A 7,767-nucleotide genomic window follows, 5' to 3' on the forward strand; every position below is an offset into this window, starting at 1 on the left:
TGGCTTCTCAAGAGCCTGTCGCTGTGCTTCTGCTCTTAGAGCCCTCCTTAGGGGCTTGCCCACAGACTGGGCTGAACTGAGTTGAGGTTTGGGAAGAATGTTTCCGGGTGAAGGATGTCACTTTCCTCGCAGCTGGGTTCTCACCACCTGTGGACAGACAGGCAGGCAGAAGGGACCGAGAACCACCAGGCTGCTGGGAGGCCAGCTGACGGCCCTTCCGGCTGAATCAGCCTCATAGCGCTGGTGGAAGGCGCCAGAGGCTTGTAAAATACCAGGATGTTTCTATAGGCGTTTGCAGTAAAGCACGTTCCCCACTGCCTGACTTCCATCCAAGACCGGTTTGGGTCTGGGGATTTCTCACTTCCCCTTCTTCCTGAACAAATGAATCAGATCCATTTGAGCTGCTTCTGGCTGGATCCCCCAACACACACAGAAGAGGAGAGAAGCTAGGACCCGCCAGCCCCCTCCATTTCACCTATGATATCTCACTGACTCCTGACAGCAGCCCCCACCCCCAGACTGGAGTGGGTGAGCCCAGATACAAAGGGGGCTGAGGCCCATGGAGGTGAACCAACCTGTGTGAGATCTGGCAGCCAGAAAGTGGCAGCCAGGCTTTGAACCGGGGACTCTGACGCCAAATTCTTGAACAGCTTTGCCGCCTTGGAGACGAGGAAGTAAAAAGGCCAAAGCAGGAGGCTGTGAGGTACGCAAAGTGGATTAGTGAGGAGGGTGGGGGAGGGGAAGAAAAGGGAAATATATAAAGAAATGCCCACAGTTATTGCCTCATCGAGGCAAATGAAGTTTGCTCATGTGGCAGAAAATTGTGAAACTTAGCTTTGAAAGCTTTATGTTCTACAGAGCTCTGAGCCGTGAGGCCCGAGTGATGAGAATTCTCCCAGCATACCTCACTCACCCCGAGCCTCTAATTAGACATCCGGTTGCTGGATCATGCTTTCCCACGCGATTTGATGAGATTTATTGAAACGTCAATTTTTCTTTTCCAACTACCTCTTGTTGGCAGTTCCACAAACTTATAAATGCCATCCAGCATCAGGGGTCAGGGGGCTTAAGTGAATGGGGGAGGAGTGTGTGTTTGACCACTACGCACACACTGCCCATTGTCTCAGTGCCTCCTTCAGGGCCCCTGGGACGGGACTTAGTGCTGTCTCATGACTCAAATGAGGAAGCAAGTGCAGAGAGTTTATGACACTTGCCCAAGGTCAGATGGCTGACAATGGTGAAGCCATACTTGGAGCCCAGCTCTACCAGATTTTAGGAGTCATCCCTTTCCACAGTCTTTGTCTGAGAGGTACTTTCTGTGGAAATGTGTTCACATGTATTCTCCAATTTAATTGTCACAATAAGTAAGAATTCAGATGTATGTTCTTAATGACCCCCATCTTGTAGAGAGGAAACCAAGACTCAAAGTTAAATGCCTTTACTGAGACCTTACAGCTGTCTAGTGCGTGGTAGAACTTGCACTTGAATTTTCTAGACTCTAACTTCCTGTTCTTTTTATTTTACTACGTTTAAAGAACAGATCCTCCATCTTTCCACCCATCCACCCATCCACCCATCCACCCATCCATCTGTCCTTCCATTCACCCACCCACCCATCCATCTGTCCATCCATCCATCCATCCATCCACCCACCCATCCATCCGTCCATCCACCCATCCACCCACCCATCCATCCGTCCATCCACCCATCCATCCACCCATCCATCCATCCATCCATCCATCCAGCCATCCATCCAGCCACACATCCATCCATCCATCCATCCATCCACCCACCCATCCATCCGTCCATCCACCCATCCATCCACCCATCCATCCATCCATCCATCCATCCAGCCATCCATCCAGCCACACATCCATCCGTCCATCCATCCATCCACCCACCCATCCATCCGTCCATCCACCCATCCATCCACCCATCCATCCATCCATCCTTCCATCCAGCCACACATCCATCCATCCATCTTTCCATCCAATCATCATCCTTTCAGTGCCTACTCTTACCAGGTCCTGTGCTAGGTCTAGGTCTAGCGCTATTGTGATGAAAACCTCCAGGAGCTCATGGGTCTGAAAAAAACAATAATCAATTACATGATAAAATGCTGGAATAAGTGTCAGCAGAAACCTGTAGGTGGAGGAGGGAGATTAATCTGCCCAGTTGGTTGGGGGAGGCAGTGATACTCTGCCCCTACGTGTTGAATATTTTGTTTTGAAGAGTGTGTTCTGCATGTATTTTTCAAAATTTCCTCCTAATTGAATGAGGCACCTGCCTCTGTGGCATCCTCGTGGGCACTGGTTGAGCAGGAAGTCATCCTCCATGTGAATTAGGTTAATTTGGTGAAAATGAAATGAAAAGCTCTGTCATCTGGGGTGATGGGAAAGCTTGGGGAGCACAAAGCTGTACTGGCTGCAGAGGTTGCTAATTGAATTGTGATCTAGGGCTCTAGCTGGTTACATAAACCACCTTTGGGTGGGGATGAACCGGGGCTGGCCCAGCTGACAGGAGCTAGGCTGCCTCTTCTCATTAGGATCCTGAGTGCATTTCTGTAACTGCCCAGACATGTAGAGAGGGCTCCTTTTCTGGAGTTCACACATACTAGAGGGACTCTGGATGGACTTCCCCGAACCCCTGAAATTGGAAGTAAAATGTGTGTAAATGTATACAGGCAGTTCTCTGGGAGAAGGGCCATAGCTTTAATCAGTTTCTCAAAATGGTCCCTGAGCAAAATAGTGTAAAGAATGTAATATGGTTTCTGGTTCCTACTCAAGCAGAGTTTAATTCAGTTGGTCTCGGGTGAGGCCCAGGACTCTGCTTTTTTGGTTTGTTTATTTGGTTTTAGACTTCCGGGTGATTCTAATGCTCAGCCTTGGGAACCACTGAACTAGAACTCTACTTCTCAAACTTCAGTGAGCATATAGATCTCCTGGGGAGCTTGCTACCGTGCAGATTCTGATTCAGTAGGACTGGGATGGGGATAGAGACTCTGCTTCTAACCAGCTCCAAAGTGATGCTGCTGTAACTGGTGGGTGGACCACACTTGGAGCAGTAAGGGTCTAAAGGCGCGTTTTCGCTTGGGTCAGTCCTGGGACATTGGTTAGAATCAAACCACATCCAATTCCTCTGCTTGGGATTGAGGTGAATTTCTCAAGCCACTTCCCTTTGACGAAGATTATTAGAGGGAAGTTAAGAGATTTCTTAGGGGGTGTTGAGTACTTCACAGGCAAAAATTCCATTTCCAGTGGCAGTATGAAGAGGGGAAAGAATAAGTCAGGGGTTAGATAGACTTAGGTACAAATCCTGGCCCCCATGTTGATCATTCCTGTGTATCATTAGGGACAATATCAGCTATAAGTAATGAAATGATTGACTAACAGTGGCTTAAATCAAGACGGGTTTATTTCTGAGACATAACAAGAAGTCCTGCGACAGTGTTGGAATCATTGAGTAAGCTGCCAGTCATCAAGGACCCAGGGACATGTTGTCCTTCTGCTCAACTTCTCTACCACGTAGCTCTCGTGGGGTGAGGGAAGACATTTGCCAGCATCTTGTCAGCATTTGAAGCAGGAAGAATGGGACTGGTTGGAATCGTGTTGCCTAGCCATTCCTAGCTGCAAGGAACATCGGACAAGGATGATGAACATTTCCAGCCTCTCTTCTTGCAAACAGCAAGAGAGAAGAGATTTGAGAAATGCTGTTAGGTCAGCTCACAATAGTATCTACCACATCATGTGATTCTGGGCAATTTACAGGAATCTTTCTGAGCTTCAGTTTCCTCATTTGTAAAACAGGAGAATACATGTGGTGCGTGGTTCCCACACCAGCAACAAAAACATCACCTGGCAACTTGAAGCCTAACCTAGACTCATTGAATCAGAAACTCTGAGGGTGGGGTCCAGGAATCTGTGTTTTAACAAGCCCTCCAGGTGTTTCTGATGCACACTCAAGTTTGAGAACCATTGTCTTAAAGATTTCTGTGAAGACTAAGCAAGGTTATTATTTAAGGTATTTGATATACAGAGAGTGTTCATAACTTGTAGTTCAGGAATTCACATCTTAGACTGACACACACTGTGATGGAATCCATCTCTTGCAACGCTGATTTGGAATAAGAAGTTTAGAAAACACCCAATAAAGAATTTCCAAGGTTTGTCTGACTAATGTCATCAATCCTCTAAGTCCTTAGGATTCTTTTGAGAAACCTGTTGACTAGGGGCACTAAGGAAGTTCTACCGAGCTGAAGAAAGTTGGAGAGTGTCTGCTGTTCCTTTATATTTCAAAAATTACAGCTTCATTGAGATATAATTCACATACACAGGGTTCGCCTCGCATAAGCACACAATTCAGTGATCTTTAGTGTGTGCACTGATTATGCAACCATCACCACTAGCAAATTGCAGAACATTTTTATCAGCCCCTGAAGAAACCTCATGCCCATTAGCAGGCCCTCCCTGCTCTGTCCTCCCCACAGCCTCTCTAGCAACCGCTAATCTACTTTCTGTTTCTAAAGGATTTCCTTTATCTATCTATGTATCCATCTGTCTATCTATCTACCTACTTAATTTTTAATGACTTAATTACCAGGAGGAATTCCAAGATTAATGTTGACATCATTGAAGAAAATATCAAAATGCTAAGACCAAAGTCCAACATGAGTTCATCCTGTGCTATGGCTGCCAATGTAAATGATAACAACAATGATGATATTGTTTATTGTTGTCGACAAATGTGATTCCGTTCTTCTACTGGGAATCAGAACACTTGGGTGAGTTACTTCACCTCTATGGCCTTCAGTCTCATCTGTCAGGTGGGGGAGCTGAACCTCCCAGGATGGTCTCTAAGGCCCGGTGGCTCTGAGAGTCTAAATTGCTGTTTTGTGCTGGTTGGAGCCAACCAGAAGTTCTGCCCACAGCTCTGGGTCCTACACTGTGAACGGCACCAAGTGGCGGAAGTCCATTGAAATGGAGGGAGATGACCAGGCTGGGGAGGGCCCTGAAACCTTGCCAGAGAAAACTGAGGTATTACTTTGGATGAAGGATGGGGCTCGGGGTTTGATAGCCCTGCCTTGAAATTTCTATCCTGGGAAGAGGAGGCAGATGGAGTCTGTGGGGCTCAAGGGGCAGAAGCATGACTAATGGAGGAAGCTGCAGATCAACACGAGGGCAACCCTACAATAACCAGAGATATAGACTATGAAATAGGCTATATGGGCAGATAGTGAGTGCCTTGTCACTGGAGGTATGCTCTTGGAATGGTGATTCAAGCATCCAGTGGTGGTTGGACTAGAGGATCTTTCAGATTTTTGCTAAAAACGTGATGTTGCAATTCTGTGAAAGTCTGAGATGAGAGTAAAGTAAATGTGCATAAAAAATCCTTACCTCCTTCCTGCTTCCGTGAGCAACAGTCTGTGGCAAATAATGCAGGTTTTATTTGTGACTATTATCTATTTCCTTTCTAATTGAAGTTTCGCTTTGCACATAGGGGATTTCTCCAGGGATGTGTGAAGAAAACAATTTTCCTGTTGGCATTCTTTCATCACTGAGGCAGCCAGCATTCGGATTTAGAAACGGTCCCTATCTCAGCGTGATAGGAGAGAGGTGTGTAAGTAGACCATTGCTATACACGTGACCATGATGGCACATGCACAGCTGAATAGAAGCCTCAGGAGGGTGGGGCTGGTCTGCTGGGGTAGCCAAGGAGGTCTTTGCAGCACAGAAGCTTGAGCTGAGCCCTGAAAGCAGCATGGAGTCCCCCTTGAAGGCAAGGGCTGAGCCTTGCGGCTGGAGCTCCTGCTAGCAAATTCCCTGCCGGTTCCCTCAGAATCCAGGCCTGATAAGAAGGCTGACAAGGGCTGAATGCATCAAGCACTGAGTCTGGTGAGGCCCTGTTTAAGCACGGATGAGCTTCGTCTCACAGAATCTTCACATGGACCCAATGGGAAAGGTATTATTATTATTATCTCTAATTTACACAGGTGGGAACTGAGCCGCCAACTGGCTAAATAACTTACGGAGGGGCAAATGCTGCTGGGCAGAAGGAAGATCAGGGGACTTAGAATGGCCTCACCAAGAGGTGACAGTTGGACTGGCCTGGAGGGACGAGTAGATGTTGGTCAGGGGTGAAGTAGACATTGCAAATGGAGGAAGGAGCATGTGCCATGTGGCAATGAGGGGAGCCTGAGGAGTAGGCGGTGCCCGACCTTTCCATATGGCCAAGCACTGGCCCTGTGCAGGTGGTGAGGAGTGGGTGGGAGATGGCCACCCAGGAGGACAGGCCAGTCCATGAAGGACTTGTGTGTCCTGCCTAAGCAGCCTGACTTTGTCCTCTAAGACAGGCGGTGAGGACTCACTCAGGTGAGTTTGAGAAATTGCTCCAGGAGGCTGTTGGGAAGTGGACTTTCCCGTGACCTGTCCTGTCCCACTGTCCCCTCAAGGTCTGCCTCCACTCCGTTGACCTTCTCTTAACAAGGGGGTGGTTGTGACTCTAGTAGGGCTCAGGAGGCACTGGGGAGGGCGTCTTGCCTCATCTGTCCCTAGGAAATTTTGTAAGCAAGGCCTTTACAACCTGGCGCCCAATTGCTGTGGGGTGTGTCTCCTTCCAGCTGCCCCATCTCCACGGATGGAGAACTCAAGTCTGACTCAGTTGTCCTAACCACACACAATGCCAAGATGAGGCTATGTAGGTCATTGGTCTTCCTTTGGGGCCCGAGAAAAAGCATGGGGATTTAGGCTCCCGAAGATGCTCCATAAAACGCTGGGCTATTACTCCACTCTCGACCCTCACTCTCCTTCCTTTTGCATTGGCAGGCAGCTGGTGGAACAGAAGGAGTTCAGGCGTGGCACCAGAGGGACCAAAATGTTGATGCTGGCTTAGCCCTGTCTAGCTGTGTGGCTTTGGTTGAGAAACTAAGATTAAAATACAGGTTTTGCGAGGTTAAAGATCATAGAAAGTAGAGACAGCCAGGAGGTGTTTAGACCCTGGGTTTTTATTCTTCATCATGCATTGTTATTCTCAGCAGAGCCACTGATGGGGTGTCTTGAAGAAGCACCCTTCCTGGGGCCCCGGAGTGTGAGCAGATTTTATGATGGTCCCCTGGCAGTTGGGGCCGCCCAGTTTCTTCTGCAGACAAATGTTTGGACTGAACTTTGCCCTCTGCACAATGAGGAAACATGTTTTAAAGGCCTCACTTGTCAAAAAAGACTTGTAAAATGCACTTAACGAGACTTCTGGATACAGCAGGAGGCACGGGATTGGTTGGTCTGGCGAGCGAGGCCGTGGGCTCTCCACGCCTGGTCTGTCCCATCCTGGCCAGTCACGTGTGCCCTGCCCACCCCTCCCTTAACTTCCCTGATAAAACGCTTACCTGGATATTGCTCCAAGATGATTGACTGTTAAATGCCCTGCAAATATACAGCTATGCTGGGGAGTCATGCTCAAGAGACGTCCAGAAAATTCTTTCGTTTAACGTTACACTGGGCTTCTTCTGAATAGAGGCCAATCAGCAGAATCCTTCTAGGCCAATTCCTTCACTTTTTAAATGGGGCGACTGAGGCCCAGGGAGGGGAAGGTGCTTGTATGTTGTGCACATGTCACAACAATAAAAATATTTAAAAAACGAATAGATAAGGTCGAGGGTAGGGCTTTACGCTGGGCGGGAACTTTTAGACTCTTTTCCCAACTTTTAGACTCTTTTCCTGCTCCCTGTCTCCTTCCTACTCTTTCATTTTTCCCAAAGATAAGGAGCTGTTTATC

The 7,767-nt window shown here is 47.9% G+C and overlaps 1 long non-coding RNA gene across 1 annotated transcript; it reads left to right on the forward strand.

Annotated features, from left to right (window-relative positions):
* Positions 1 to 263: 263 nt before the first annotated feature.
* On the forward strand, positions 264 to 7,449 carry LOC139079629 (uncharacterized). Its single transcript, XR_011533392.1, has 5 exons — positions 264 to 703; positions 4,600 to 4,780; positions 5,497 to 5,612; positions 5,836 to 5,958; positions 6,822 to 7,449. It is a non-coding gene; the product is annotated as an uncharacterized lncRNA (long non-coding RNA).
* Positions 7,450 to 7,767: the final 318 nt, after the last annotated feature.

The sequence above is a fragment of the Equus przewalskii genome, chromosome 26 (genome assembly GCF_037783145.1).
Source record: "Equus przewalskii isolate Varuska chromosome 26, EquPr2, whole genome shotgun sequence".
NCBI lineage: Eukaryota > Metazoa > Chordata > Mammalia > Perissodactyla > Equidae > Equus > Equus przewalskii.